The sequence below is a fragment of the Crinia signifera genome, chromosome 7 (assembly GCF_055691185.1).
Source record: "Crinia signifera chromosome 7, ASM5569118v1, whole genome shotgun sequence".
Taxonomy (NCBI): Eukaryota; Metazoa; Chordata; class Amphibia; order Anura; family Myobatrachidae; genus Crinia; species Crinia signifera.
The window spans coordinates 184,390,485-184,407,122 of NC_139223.1; positions in this window are offsets into that span (position 1 = coordinate 184,390,485).

A 16,638-nucleotide genomic window follows, 5' to 3' on the forward strand; every position below is an offset into this window, starting at 1 on the left:
CCTTCATCTATGGTGCCATGTGTGTACTGAGAACACCTCAAGGAAGACATTACCACCCATGCTGCACAGCAGAGTAGCCGTCCACAGGTGCTTAATGATCATGACCAGTGGCGTATGTACGCAAATTTTGGTATATGGGAACAAAAAAGCCACCATATTGCTCTTGTTTACACTACAACACTGGACAGAGGTTCCTCAACCGGTTTTTATGATGTCGCTAATTGGTCCTGGGGGACTGGCAACATGAAGTATGCTTCAATGAGTCATGGTTCCTGTTGATCTTTTGGGCTTATGGTAGGGTTCAGATGTGACACAGATCTCATGAGGCCTAGACACCCAGTTGTCAACCAGGCACCATTCAGGCTGGTGATGATTCCATAAGGGTGTGGGTGGGTTCCTGTGGTGTGGGAGGAGTCCACCAGTCCACCAGAACACATTGTTGACTGGTGGCCGCTATGTTGCATTGTTTCATAACAATTTACAACCCTTTATGGAATGCATGTGCCCCTATAACAATGGAATACTTCAGCAGGATAATGTCATCGGTACTAGGTTGTCCATTATTGGTTCAAGGAGCATTTTGGAGAGTTCAGATGAATAGTATGGCCACCACATTTACCTGACATAAACCAAGAATTTATGGGATGTGGTGCAACCACAATACTTCCCTTCACCAGTCTAGAAGGGGTCCTACATTGACACCTATCCCATGACTTTTGTCACTTCAATATTATAAGTATTATGTCTGTGTGATTCTAATATTGTTATCAATGTCCAAAAAATATCACCTAAACTCTCTTTTCCCCCCCCCAGGTCACCCTGTAATAGCCAGTCCAGTAATAGTAACCAATCCACCAATAGTAACCACTGTTGTACCCACTGTAAATCCTTATCCAACAGCAGTAAACTATGGCCCAGCATACTCTCCATACTCTCCATACTCTCCTTACCCTGCTCCCCCTCCCTATTATCCTCCACCTTACTCATACTACCCACACCACCATTACCACGAACACGGATTCCATTGGCATTAACAACAGAACAAGCATGGCTGTGGCAAGGTAAATATGATTTCCTTCTCACGTTTCATATGTTGGGTGTTAGTGTAACTCCTGATAAAATCAGATGTAAAACTGTGTCCATGTCTTATGTAAAATAAACCCAATGTGGTTGTTGCAAAATATAATGTGATTGTACCGGCAAATCCAGATGTGATGCGTGCAGGAGGCTGATGATGTCAGAGGAAGACTCTGGAGTACAGTGAGCATACAGTATTGCTGCCATGCTTGCATGTACAAATGCATAGCTCCCAGCCGTGCCGCTGTTGTTGCGCCATTGCACCAGGCCTGGCCTTAGTCAAGGAGAGCTTTAGGAAACAGCCTAATCCCTGCATACCCAATGTATGGGTATGCAAGGATAAGGCATACCCAATACATACCTAATCCCTGCATACCCAATGTTACTGACCAGAATAAGATGGTGGCCCAACCCTGGCTCCTACCTCTGATACCAGTCTCATGCAGGCAGGTTCCTACCCATGCCCCCCATGCCCATACTCCTGGGTCCACTTAAGGAATGTAACTTATTCAACTTGGAAAGGTGGAAAGTGGGGGGTGTGCTAGTAGCAGCCATTCAGTCTGCCTGGAGGGAGCCATTCCCCCTGTGCCCAGGAGTAACCAATGAGCAAACGGGCACCTGGCCCCAATCACGGTGCTGCCAATCACGGCTCTTCACCTGGAGTTTTCAACGTCTATATTCCTGATCCATGCTCATATACAGTAAGTGGAATAGCTGCTCCCACCATCAGGAGGACTGCAGGGACTGTGTGGCTGTATATTAAGACTGCTGTATGTCCATGTACAAGGGAGTACATGTGCTGTACTGGGAAGTATGGTGGAGACAACCTGGAGTATAATGTATAAGAACTCTGTAGCCGGGCATAGAGCACTGATGGCATGGCCTAAGATTCATACACATATATCTATATATGTTTGTGTGTATTGTAGTGTGGGTAAGGGGGAATTCAGTTAGCCATGGTAATTTACCATGGGCTAATTAATGCCCCCGGGCTATGCAGTTAGCTCCGAATGCAGCGCCAGGTGGCAGGTAACGGCTATTTCTGAGTAGACCCAAAAGAGATTCCCAATAAATGCTTTACATCCGTTAACACAGGAACTCCTGTCCCGGCTTCTGTGTTAATGCCTCAGTATTTGGTGAGAAAGGTCTCTAATTAAATAACCCCAACCATTAAACCCCAAGGCTACCAACTATTTCATACTTGGTAAATTACCAATACTGCCTATTTTGTCAGTCCTGTGCCCCCCATATTCTTACTGCTGGTGACTTTACTATTTAAGCAATGTGGTAGGTGGGCCATGAAAGAGAAATCTGGCCAAAATGTAATAGCCTCCAGATTTGGCGGCCATGCGGTATGCCGGCTGAACCTGGAGTCTTTTTTTTTTTTTAAGGGGCAATCAATTACAAGGCAAAAACATTCCGCACAGCCGTCCAAAGCGGAAGCTTTTCCATTTTGCCGATTGTGCTTATTAATATTCTAAACCGGTTCCTGGAATTTAACCCTGTTATAACAGGCTGTGCTTTCTATAAAAGATTGAGGAGTCCAAATAAAACATATGCCGGCTTTTCCACAATAAAAAATAATTAATCTGGCCTTGTTCAAATCAGGATCCGACTGATATCGCAACAGTGTCTAGGTCAGCGTCATATGATGGACCAGCACAAGTTTGACAAAAGGTCAACATGGTAACATGGTCAACACGTGAGAAGGTGTGGGACCTGGCCAGAAGCGTTTCAAGCCATGCGAGGGGACGCAGTACACTAGCCACGGGTCCACATGCTCAGGTGTTAACATTGACACCAATTTATTCGTTTTTTATTCAAATTTTTCAATTCACAGGGAGGGACCCAGCATGTGGGACGGCTTTGTCTTGTGCTGGGCGACTCCCAAGCTAGAGAAAGCAGATGTAGTTTTGCAATTTGCCTCAAAACTACAACTGAGGCTGAATTAGGCCCATAGATTGTAAGCTCCACTAAAACCGCTTTTCCACCAACGTCTCAGATCAAAGCTGGGATTTTTGACCCAAGGCTTTGGCGGGTCTCTACTCTGAGAGGGCAGTGGGAGGCACCAGCTGGCTGGCAGGCAACCGGCACCGGAAGACGGGCAGTGAGCATAGGCAGTAGGGTCGGCAGCTGGCATAGATGGGCAGGCATTGATAGGCAGCGGGCGGGCAGTGGGCATCAGCAAGCGGCCGGGCAGGCATAGGTGATCCTCCCGGCAGTGGGTATAGATGGGTCAGCATAGGCGGGTGGGCAGTAGACATGAGCAGGCGGGCAGGCAGGCATAGGCAGGGGGATGGCCAGCAGGCATATGGCTGCCGGCGATCAATGGCCAGCCTCCTGTTGCCTGGGTCAAAAAACACAGGTAAGAGCCATTTCCACGGCTCGTTACCCGTGTTTTACCAGCTAAAAACCCAGGTCATTAGCCCTTGTAGCCGTTTCCACTGACCTGAGGCCCTGGTCAACCAGGCAAAATCCTTACTGTATGTGGCTGGCCTAATATTCTCTGTAAAGCGCTGTGGAATATGTACAGTATGCGCTACATAAATCACTCATAAATATCCACACCACTACATCTACTTGGGGAACTAGGTAAAAGTGCTGACACTGCCGACATGCTTTTTTCATGACATTCCTTTATATTTATCTAGAGTGTGCATTAACCTCTTATTTTGCTCTCTTTTACAGAGCGGACCTGGATTTAAACTGAGTCTGAACTATTAAAGGAAAAAATGTTTCTAAATCCACTTGTCACTGTCACAGATGTCCTGTGTAGCACTGAGCACACAGCTGCACATGGGCCCTTATTCTGATCGGTGCGGATATTCCCGCATTCTTACGGAGCGGTCCGCACGCCACGGTGTTTTGCCGCATGCGGCCATCGTCCGTAGAAACGCCCACGTGTCCTCCGCATTCGGACGGACTCACTCTTTAAGAACAGGGCGTGTTTACGGACGACATACAAACCATGCGTGTGCGGGAGAAACACTCCGATTCTGCACGGTTTTACAGAGTATTACAGAGTATGCTCGGAAATACCGCATCCGAACGGGAGCCAAGCGGTGCTACCGCCCGTAAGCGGAGTATTTACGCCAAACAACCCACTATGAAGTATCTTCTGCAATACATCACATGACCCACTTATTCAATTACCTATCCTCATAAAAAACAGCTTATTTGGAATTGGAATCAATGTGTGTGGTTTCATGAGTACATGTCTAATACACATGTGTATTGATAGTATTAAGATTCAGTCATGTCCATTGTTAGCAGTTTTTAAGTGTGGGACAAGTACAGCATATGTGGGGGATTACTAAGGTTTCCTTGAAGCAGCAATGGTTTCAATTAAAGCACTGACAAGCGGCCTATTAGTGAGTAATGAGTAAAGGAGTAGATTCTATTGGGTTCAGGTGTTAATGGTTGTAGTCATTAGGCGTACGTTCGCCTACCGCATGAACGAGTGGTGTCCGCAAAGCAATAGTACACTTGTGGACACCGCACATTTCTGCCCTTTTTGCTCGCGTGCATTCGGAGTGGTTTCCGAATGTACGCCCCCCAACATAAGTGTACTCCCCCGTGTCCGCCCATGTTTCCGCCCCGTTTTGCCCACTTTGAAACTACGCCCATGTGTCATTCCGCATGACGCCCATAATACGCCCCTATTTCCCGACTGATAGCGGTGAACAGTTTTGGACGGGATTTGGCCGAACTGGTACCGAGTCAAGGCGTGGCACATGCGCGTAGCGTTCTCCACGCATGCGCAGACGCCGTAAAGACGCGATCCGTAAGTACGCGGTAAAGTCCGCGTCAATCAGAATAAGGGCCATATACGTGTTTAATCCCTTTCTTACCAATCCTGTAAAATTAACTAACATCAATATAGTCAATTGTGTATTTCCTGCTCTGATTATTGTTATACATTCACTGCACTGTATAATACATCACACAGAAATTGTATTTCTGCATGTTTTTTTTTCTTTCATATTTTGACATAAGTGAACTGGTTTACCATTTCCAAAAAGCAAAGAATAAAATTGTCCTCTCCTAGATCTGCCATCCTATGTGTCTCTTGATTGGATCATTCCATTGTACAATTTATCTACAATAAGTAAATACATTGTAAAACTAAATATAAAAGTTCTAGAGAAATCAACATAAATTGCATATAATTAAAACAGCAGTCCAACATAGGTTACGTTCTTTTGAAGTACATATTTTTTCTAACTGTCTCCATTGTCCCTCCCATTTTCTCCTTTTCAAAATCTCTCTCAATCTTTTCAAAATGATAAAAAATATTACTGCGAGTAAAGAAATTCAGATATGCAGCATATCAGTCGATGATATAGGGGGGCTGAGCCTAGGGGCATCTGGGTCGGCTGGACATCTAAGCTCACCACTGCACCGGCTCTGCCTCTCTAGACACTGAATGTCACAAGGCCACACCCATTTGGGTAAATTGTACCAATTTCTCAGGTCCCACATTGCAGAATCTTGCCTGTGTTAACAAATTGGCTCTGGAGGGGTGAGGCAAATGATGGGGAGGGTTTTACAGACATACTGTATCATATAAGTAGGGTGTTCCAAAGCCTCTCTGCTCAGGAGATAATGTGATGAGTGACTGTGGTTGCCATGGTAGTCATACAACACTGTGGAAACTTTGCAGATTTAAAAATCATTAATTGAAGCCTGAAGAAATATACTGTATCAAGAAAAAAAAGTGTTATCTTTCTCCTCCTTATATCTTTATGTTTTAATATGATCTCTGGGATATATATTATAAAACGTAATATTAAAAATAAGTACAATGCCATTTATTAAATATTTCAGAGGAGTAGCAGAATGTTAGAGTATATGTAAACCGTATTCTGTTTATCAAGCTCTCAGTTTGTATGTGAGTGAATGGTAGGTTGAATGAATATATTCCATTACATCATAGGAAACCTCAATAAACAAAATGTTATCACAGGAGCTGTGGAGGCAGAGGGGTCCATGTGCAGAGACTCCAGGTGGCCATTGTGCCAGATTCTACTGTGCATACAGAGGTCTCTGGAATTATTGCGCCCATGCAGGGACGTAACTAGATGTTTATAGGCCCCATAACATAAGTTTGTAAGGGCCCCTATTTCCCAGCCAATACTTATAAATGTATATAAAGATGGAGCCCCTCTCATTCATCTCCAGCTCCCGCCAGAATGTCCCCGCTGGCTGAGAGGGACTCCATCAGACTGGGATGACTCACATGCACGCGCGTCCCAGTCACTCGGCGGCGGAAACCCTGCCCGTCTCCGCTTCAGGGAGACGGGCAAGGGGGGGGTGTGTTTGAGGCGAGGCGGTGGGGACTGGTGACAGCAGACGGGGAGGCAGCAGGGAGCTCCATCGGAACGGGTCACACAAACGTCTCGTGCGCTCGAACCCCCTTCCGACGAATGGCGGAGCCTGGCGGTTTGCAACAATGATACAGGATCCATCTGTAGCACATCTAACTTACGGAGGGAAGATGGACACCCCAAAGCTCTGGGCCCCATAGCAGCTGCACAGGGGCGTAACTATGAATTGGGCGCCCCCCCGCCATTAATGGGGGGGCGCCCCCCCCCCCCCTCCGCAGCACCCCCCCTCCGCAGCACCCCCCCTCCCCCATCCCCTACCCGCAGCCTTACCTGTCTTGCTGCCGCTGGTCCCGGCTCCCTTGCTGGCTTCATTCTTCTGCTATAGAGACGGACCAACACAAAATGTCCGCCCCCATACAGCAGACAGTTTCAGAGAACTGTCTGCTATATGGGGCGGACATTTTATTGTGGTCCGTCTCACTAGCAGAAGAACTGAAGACAGGTAAGGCTGCGGGCGGTGGATTGGCGGGCGATGGGCGGGCGGGCGCAAACGGTGGATGGGCGGACGGGAGGGTGCTAACTATAGCAACGCAGCCCCCCGGCGCCCCCACATGCACAGCGCCCCCCCGCGGTGCTATAGTTATGCCACTGCAGCTGCACCCCCTGCACCTATGGTAGTTACACCCTTGCACCCGTGCATGTGCTTTAACCATTTTCTCTGTGATTTTCATAATCATGGCTGCAATGTTGACACAGAACTCAGGAAAGAGCCACACACTACTGCACCCATTCTAGATAGAATATTGTGTGGACGAGAGTTACCAGATCAACTGTACTTTAAAACAAATGAGAAAACTCAGGCAGGAAATTATGTTACAGTAACACCTGCCATATGTAATGGGATTGATTCTTTAGAGTACTTAACTCTACAACGTGGTATCTTCCTAGGGGGCAACTGGGTGGAGCAGCCAATTGATCCTTGACTGAATTATGAGTTTCGGCCACCCAAGCAGATATAGACCTAGTTTTGGGGATACTCTAAAGCACTTGAGAGCATGGCTTGTCTATATGTGCAATGCGGGCATCATCTTCCCCAGGGCAGTCGGGTATTTATTTTGCTTTATTATATTCTATTCCAGTGTAATGTTCTTGTTTTCCTGTTATTTACCTCTTTATTGCTTCTGGTCTGAGCGTCATACCATTGTTGATATATGTTGCATACGCTGATTTTCTTCCGTACCCTGTTCCCCCCAAGAATGACTAGTTGCCTTGTTTATATAATGATGCTTCCCAGATACTGTACTGTAATTACCATATATTCCTATTTTATCCCTGAATATCAATAAAAAAAAGAATTAAAAAAAAAGATATGATAGTAAAGCATTAAAAGAACACATCATTCATATGACTAAGGCATAAGTAGGGTTTTTGGTGCCAAGGGCCCATATATACATTATGCAAACATCAGGACCCTTCAGCAGACAGACATTATCCTTAAACTATGATGACCATCCGTTGCTGGATCCAATCTCTTATATATTTGGCTATATTTGGCTACATCTGTCACTCAAAGTGTGTCTGGAGCTATAACGCTGGGTGGAGCCTCTGACTCACATGACTGACTCACATGACAGAGAACCAGCCCAGTGAGCCCACAGACAGTGCCAGACACCCTCTGCCTCTCCATGTTACATAGCAAAGACACAGCTACTCACCAGACACACCAGGTGAGCGCCCCACACCTCCATACCTCCCAACATGACCCTCTCCAGGAGGGACAGAATGCTCTGTTTGTGGACTTCCATCTTAATTTATGATTGTCATCACCTGTCATTTTAAACAGGGCAATTGATAAGAAAGGTGTTTAAGCACAGGTGATGGTAATCCATAAATTAAGAAGAAAGTCCAGAAACAGAGCAATGTGTCCCTCATGGAGAGGGTCATGTTGGGTATGCACCTCCCTCCCCCCCCCCATTCACGGCATCCCCACGATTAAATGGCACATGCAAAACACTGACATGGCTATGGTCGACAATGAAAAAGGTTGACAAGATTTATTTTTCACTTTTTCAATGTTTTCATATTCATTCTCATGTGTCGACATGGACACCAATGAAGTGCCACACTTATGTCAACATTTACATGTGTTGACCTTTCTGTGTTGATTTTGTCTTGTGGCGATTCGCGGCACCCCCCGCGACCCCCCTCCCGAGATTTGCAGCACACCCCCCGCAATTCGCGGCACCCCCGGTGACTCCCACGATTCGTGGCCCCACCCCGTGACACCCCCCCTCCTGCAATTCACGGCACCCCGGGATCCCCCCTCCCATGATTCGCGCCAACCCCCCGGGCCCCCCCTCCCGCGGTTCACGGTGCCCTCCACGACCCCCCCTACCGCGATTCCCCACCCCTGACCCCCCTCCTGTCATTGCAGCAACCCCCCGCCCCCTCGACCCACCCTCCCGCGATTCACTGCAACCCCCCGCGCCCCCCCATCCCACGATTCGCGGCACCCACACACCCCCCCGCGACCCCCCCGCCCGCAATTCACGGCATCCACCCACGACCCCTCCTCCCGTGATTCGCGGACACCCCTCACCTCCTCCCTCCCCCCCCACCCCCGTGCGTGATTCACGGCAACCCCAGGATTAAATGGCACATGCAAAACACTGGCACGGCTATGGTCGACAATGAAAACGGTTGACATGAGGTTTTGAAGATTTATTTTTCTTTTTTTGAATGTTTTCATATTCATTCTCATGTGTCGACATGGACACCGATGAAGTGCCACACTTATGTCAACATTTACATGTGTTGAACTTTCTGTGTTGATTTTTTCTTGTAGCAATTTTTTTCCAGTGACAACTATGAACTATGTGCACGTCAACCTACACATCATCAACCAATTCTTTGTATAATATATAACACCTGTTCTGTTTTACTGTAGGTGTTTTAAGTCAGACCTTTTACTGCTACTATTACTGTTTATGTAAATGCATTCTGAATGACAGCAACATCCTACCATCCTTCTACAAGAATATATAACCAACTAGGTGATTCATCGCGCCCCGTGCCCCCCCTCCCGCAATTCACGGACCCCCCGCGCACCCCCCCTCCCGCGATTCGCAACCCCCCCTCGCGCAATTCACGCCCCCTCCCACGCTTTGCGGACCTCCGCCCTCTCCCGTGATTCGCCGACACCTGCGCCCCCTCCCTCCCTTGATTCACGGCACCCCCCGCGCCCCTCCCTTAATTCACGGCAACCCTAAGCCCCTCTTTAGTCCCCCGTATACTCACACACCCCTATCACTACCCAGCTTCCTGCTCTCCTGAACCGTAACTTCCACCACTGGGGAGTCGCTGACGCTTTTTTGCCCACATGCCCTATCATGCCTCATAGCCCAGCCTCCTGCTCTCATGCACCCGAACTCCCACCCAGTAGAAGGAGACACTGACTAAGGGCCACCATCCTGTACTCCTGTACTGCCACGCTGGACCCTCACCCACTGGCAGAAGCTGCACAGTATCTCCCACCCTCCTCTTTAGTCCCCCTTATGCCCACACACCCCTATCACTACCCAGCCTCCTGTTTTCCTGTGTCGTGACCTCCGCCAGTGGGGAGCCGCTGACTCAGAAACACCCTACTATACTATTGCACACACAGCCCCCCCCACACCCACAAATGTCACTGTACCATCCACACTATCAATGTGCATCTTACTCTGTATGCTTTTTAATTAAACAAAACAATACACACCCCCTTCCACATCATATGCTTTCTATTTAACACATTACACCTATAACTCAAGTTGCAACACAGGCCATCTTTCATACAATTCTAACCATCTTTCTCATATACAAATGTTCACAAATTAAGGGGGCGCAGCCCCTTACGACGGTGTGAAGCGCGCCCGTAGGGCGCGATGAATCACCTAGTCAATAAGATGCTTCATCTCCTACACTGGCTGCATTCATCTGCCCCGGGGATTAAACCCCTCCCTCCCCCTTCATTTCAATGGCAGGGCTGCAGAGGCAGGGAGAAGGGGTTGACTCCAGACAGCAACCAACTTGGTGGCATTTTAGGGGCAGAACAGAGGGGGCTGATACCGCTTTTACACCCGGATCCGACCCGGTATTGGGCCACGGTTCCAATCTGGGTCGGATCCGGGATTTTCCCCATTTACACTGCGGTGCTGTAATCTTCCCAGGCCGACATAATCTCCAAGCGACAGGAGCACCGATTTCAATGCTGGGACAACCATGCTGGGGGCAAGCCCAGCACCAAGGCAAGATCGTGGGCTGCCCCCAGTCTCTGTGCACCCCCTAGCCCCCATCCGCGAGGTAAATGGATGCCACACACAGGCATCCATTCACCTCCTCCGTGCCTCCGCTGCTGTCTGCACAGTACAGCAGATAGCAGCAGAGGCTGTGTGCCCCCCGCCCAACCTCCATACTGACCACAGGACACTGCGGTCTGGAAGTGCCCCCCCCCCCCCCCAATTTCTGTAAACAGGAGCTGGCTCGGATGAAGCGGCATACTCATTTACGCTGCCCCCCACCCGGGTCTTTACAGTACTTGTATGCACAAAAGGGCACAGTGAGCTATAGCAGAAAAAAACAGGGTCCCCACTGTGTGTAGCCAGCCAATCTTTAACCAGTATTAAAAAAAGAGACCATTAATTAGTTCCATAAATATAGTGTGGATAGTCAACAAGAAATAGCCAAATCAGCCACAGACATCAATCACAGGAGTTACATATATGTACTCTGACTATTATGATATACTGTAACATAAGGAGGCAATCACCTAGCACTGACTGGCAAGTGAACTCCCAAGTTATGGTACTAGGGGGCAGATCTGAGACAAATGCTGACTTTAGCTGGCCAACTTCAGACCAACTTTTTTAAAACCCTTCAAACCTCCAACCATCCAACTTGACAGTTCAACTAAAACAGTTCGCCACACATCTAACCAACTTTTCTTCCAACCAGTAAACTTTTTTTTTTCAGCCAACTTCTGTCCAACTTCTGATGTCAAAGATGTAGGCGGGCAGTGCCTGCCTGTTTTTTTTTTTTTTTTTATAACAAATGTCTGTTTATTTCAGTGAAATTAAAAATATGTCAGTCAAGGTTATAAAAATGAAGAGTACAGAGTAAAGGGGGCTTGAGGGCGCCAGGCCCCGCCCACTTCTGCTTCGGAGCCCAGCAGCAGTTGCCAGGGCAACCCTGGCCATGGCAGGGGGCTTGAGGGCGCCAGGCCCCGCCCACTTCCGCTTCGGAGCCCAGCAGCAGTTGCCAGGGCAATCCTGGGCATGGCAGGGGGCTTGAGGGTGCCAGGCCCCGCCCACTTCCGCTTTGCAGGCCAGCAGCCGTTGCCAGGGCAACCCTGGGCATGGCGGGGGGCGTGAGGGCGCCAGGCATCGCCCACTTCCGCTTTGGAGCCCAGCAGCAGTTGCCAGGGCAACCCTGGGCATGGCAGGGGGCTTGAGGGCACCAGGCCCCGCCAAATTTCGCTTCAGAGCCCAGCAGCAGTTGCCAGGGCAACCCTGTGCATGGCAGGGGGCTTGAGGGCGCCAGGCCGCGCCCACTTCTGCTTCGGAGCCCAGCAGCAGTTGCCAGGGCAACCCTGGGCATGGCAGGGTGCTTAAGGGTGCCAGGCCCCGCCCACTTCCGCTTTGCAGGCCAGCAGCCGATGCCAGGGCAACCCTGGGCATGGCGGGGGGCGTGAGGGCGCCAGGCATCGCCCACTTCTGCTTTGGCCCAGCCAGCTTCTGCTTTGGAGCCCAGCAGCAGTTGCCAGTGCAACCCTGGGCATGGCAGGGGGCTTGAGGGCGCAAGGCCCGCCCGTTTCCGCTTTGGAGCCATGCAGCAGTTGCCAGGGCAACCCTGGGCATAGCTGGGGGCTTGAGGGGGACGGGCCCAGCCCACTTCCGCTTTGGAGGCCAGCAGCAGTAGCCAGGGCAATCCTGGGCATGGCTCGGGGCTTGAGGGGGACGGGCCCAGCCCACTTCCGCTTTGGAGGCCAGCAGCAGTAGCCAGGGCAACCCTGGGCATGGCAGAAGGCTTGAGTGGGCCAAGCCCCGCCCACTTCCACTTCGGAGGCTATCAGCAGTTGCCAGAACAACCCTGGGCATGACAGGGGGCTTGAGGGGGCTAGGCCCCGCCTACTTCTGCTTCGGAGCCCAGCAGCAGTTGCCAGGGCAATCCTGGGCATGGCAGGGGGCTTGAGGGTGCCAGGCCCCGCCCACTTCCGCTTTGCAGGCCAGCAGCCGTTGCCAGGGCAACCCTGGGCATGGCGGGGGGCGTGAGGGCGCCAGGCATCGCCCACTTCCGCTTTGGAGCCCAGCAGCAGTTGCCAGGGCAACCCTGGGCATGGCAGGGGGCTTGAGGGCACCAGGCCCCGCCAAATTTCGCTTCAGAGCCCAGCAGCAGTTGCCAGGGCAACCCTGTGCATGGCAGGGGGCTTGAGGGCGCCAGGCCGCGCCCACTTCTGCTTCGGAGCCCAGCAGCAGTTGCCAGGGCAACCCTGGGCATGGCAGGGTGCTTAAGGGTGCCAGGCCCCGCCCACCTTCCGCTTTGCAGGCCAGCAGCCGATGCCAGGGCAACCCTGGGCATGGCGGGGGGCGTGAGGGCGCCAGGCATCGCCCACTTCTGCTTTGGCCCAGCCAGCTTCTGCTTTGGAGCCCAGCAGCAGTTGCCAGTGCAACCCTGGGCATGGCAGGGGGCTTGAGGGCGCAAGGCCCCGCCCGTTTCCGCTTTGGAGCCATGCAGCAGTTGCCAGGGCAACCCTGGGCATAGCTGGGGGCTTGAGGGGGACGGGCCCAGCCCACTTCCGCTTTGGAGGCCAGCAGCAGTAGCCAGGGCAATCCTGGGCATGGCTCGGGGCTTGAGGGGGACGGGCCCAGCCCACTTCCGCTTTGGAGGCCAGCAGCAGTAGCCAGGGCAACCCTGGGCATGGCAGAAGGCTTGAGTGGGCCAAGCCCCGCCCACTTCCACTTCGGAGGCTATCAGCAGTTGCCAGAACAACCCTGGGCATGACAGGGGGCTTGAGGGGGCTAGGCCCCGCCTACTTCTGCTTCGGAGGCCAGCAGCAGTTGCCAGGGCAACCCTGGACATGGCTGGGGGCTTGAGGCGGCCAGACCCCACCCACTTCCACTTCAGAGCCAGGCAGCAGTTGCCAGGGCAACCCTGGGCATGGCAGGGGGCTTGAGGGCGCCAGGCCCCGCCCACTTCCACTTCGGAGGCCAGCAGCAGTCGCCAGGGCAACCCTGGGCATAGCTGGGGGCTTGAGGCCGCTTCGGAGGCCCGCAGCAGTTGCCAGGGCAACCCTGGGCATGGCATGGGGCTTGAGGGGGCCGAGCCTCGCCCACTTCCAATTCGGAGGCCAGCAGCAGTTGCCAGGGCAACCCAGGGCATGGCTGGGGGCTTGATGGCGCCAGGCCCCGCCCACTTCAACTTCGGAGGCCAGCAGCAGTTGCCAGGGCAACCCTGGGCATGGCTGGGGGCTTGATGGCGCCGGGCCCCGCCCACTTCCGCTTCGGAGGCCAGCAGCAGTTGCCAGGGCAACCCTGGGCATGGCAGGGGGCTTGAGGGTGCCGGGCCCCGCCCACTTCTGCTTCGGAGCCCAGCAGCAGTTGCCAGGGCAACCCTGGGCATGGCAGGGGGCTTGAGGGCGCCAGGCCCCGCCCACTTCCGCTTCGAAAGGCCAGCAGCATTTGCCAGGGCAACCCTGGGCATAGCTGGGGGCTTGAGGCCGCTTCGGAGGCTCGTAGCAGTCGCCAGGGCAACCCTGGGCATGGCAGGGGGCTTAAAGGGGGCTGGGCCCCGCCCACTTCCTCTTCGGAGGCCAGCAGCAGTTGCCAGGGCAACCCTGGGCATGGCTCGGAGCTTGAGGGGGCCAGGCCCCGCCCACTTCTGCTTCGGAGGCCAGCAGCAGTTGCCAGGGCAACCCTGGGCATGACAGGGGGCTTGAGGGGGCCGAGCCCCAACCACTTCCACTTCGGAGGCCAGCAGCAGTTGCCAGGGCAACCCTGGGCATGGCTGGGGGCTTGAGGGTGCCAGGGCCCGCCCACTTCCGCTTCGGAGGCCAGCAGCACTTGCCAGGGCAACCCTGGGCATGGCAGGGGGATTGAGGGGGCCAGGCCCCGCCCACTTCCGCTTCGGAGCCCAGCAGCAGTTGCCAGGGCAACCCTGGGCATGGCAGGGGGCTTGAAGGCGCCGGGCCCCATCCACTTCTGCTTCGGAGCCCAGCAGCAGTTGCCAGGGCAACCCTGGGCATGGCTGGGGGCTTGAGGGCGCCGGGCCCCGCCCACTTCTGCTTCGGAGCACCGCAGCAGTTGCCAGGGCAACCCTGGGCATGGCAGGGGGCTTGAGGGGTCGGGCCCCGCCCACTTCCGCTTCGGAGGCCAGTAGCAGTTGCCAGGGTAACCCTGGGCATGGCAGGGGGCTTGAGGGGGCCGGGCCCCGCCCACTTCCGCTTCGGAGCCCAGCAGCAGTTGCCAGGGCAACCCTGGGCATGGCAGGGGGCTTGAGGGTGCCGGGCCCCGCCCACTTCCGCTTTGGAGCCCAGCAGCATTTGCCGGGGCAACCCTGGGCATGGCATGGGGCTTGAGGGCTCCAGGCCTCGCCGACCTCCGCTTTGGAGGCCAGCAGCAGTTGCCAGGGCAATCTTGGGCATGGCCTGGGGCTTGATGGCGCCAGGCCCCGCCCACCTCCGCTTCGGAGGCCAGCAGCAGTTGCCAGGGCAACCCTAGGCATGGCTGGGGGCTTGAGGGCGCCAGACCTCACCCATCTCCGCTTCAGAGCCCCGCAGCAGTTGCCAGGGCAACCCTGGGCATGGCAGGGGGCTTGAGTGCGCCAGGCCCCGCCCACCTCCGCTTCGGAGCCCCGCAGCAGTTGCCAGGGCAACCCTGGGCATGGCAGGGGGCTTGATGACGCCAGGCCCCGCCCACCTCCGCTTCGGAGGCCAGCAGCAGTTGCCAGGGCAACCCTGGGCATGGCTGGGGGCTTGAGGGCGCCAGACCCCACCCATCTCCGCTTCAGAGCCCCGCAGCAGTTGCCAGGGCAACCCTGGGCATGGCAGGGGGCTTGAGTGCGCCAGGCCCCGCCCACCTCTGCTTCGGAGCCCCGCAGCAGTTGCCAGGGCAACCCTGGGCATGGCTGGGGGCTTGAGGGCGCCAGGCCCCGCCCACCTCCGCTTCGGAGCCACGCAGCAGTTGCTGGGCATGGCTGGGGGCTTGAGGGCGCCAGGCCCCTCCCACTTCCGCTTCGGAGCCCCGCAGCAGTTGCCAGGGCAACCCTGGGCATGGCAGGGGGCTTGAGGGGGCCGGGCCCCGCCCACTTCCGCTTCGGAGCCCAGCAGCAGTTGCCAGGGCAACCCTGGGCATGGCAGGGGGCTTGAAGGCGCCGGGCCCCATCCACTTCTGCTTCGGAGCCCAGCAGCAGTTGCCAGGGCAACCCTGGGCATGGCTGGGGGCTTGAGGGCGCCGGGCCCCGCCCACTTCTGCTTCGGAGCACCGCAGCAGTTGCCAGGGCAACCCTGGGCATGGCAGGGGGCTTGAGGGGTCGGGCCCCGCCCACTTCCGCTTCGGAGGCCAGTAGCAGTTGCCAGGGTAACCCTGGGCATGGCAGGGGGCTTGAGGGGGCCGGGCCCCGCCCACTTCCGCTTCGGAGCCCAGCAGCAGTTGCCAGGGCAACCCTGGGCATGGCAGGGGGCTTGAGGGCACCAGGCCCCGCCAAATTTCGCTTCAGAGCCCAGCAGCAGTTGCCAGGGCAACCCTGTGCATGGCAGGGGGCTTGAGGGCGCCAGGCCGCGCCCACTTCTGCTTCGGAGCCCAGCAGCAGTTGCCAGGGCAACCCTGGGCATGGCAGGGTGCTTAAGGGTGCCAGGCCCCGCCCACTTCTGCTTTGGCCCAGCCAGCTTCTGCTTTGGAGCCCAGCAGCAGTTGCCAGTGCAACCCTGGGCATAAATTTATTAAAATATAAAAAAAGTATTATATAATCATCATTTCAAATATAACAAATGGCCATTTTCAGACAAACAAGACTTACACACATATAGGACAAACACACCCCTTGGCGGTGAACTGGTTAGGTAATTTCATGCAGTTAGATTTTTCCGTTATCTGATGTATCGGTTAGTTGGGTTAGTTCTTATATAGTAACACAGTCCCCACTATATGTGCACATTGCGGTCTGCAATATGTGGGCCGCACCATAAGATGTTTAAATACCA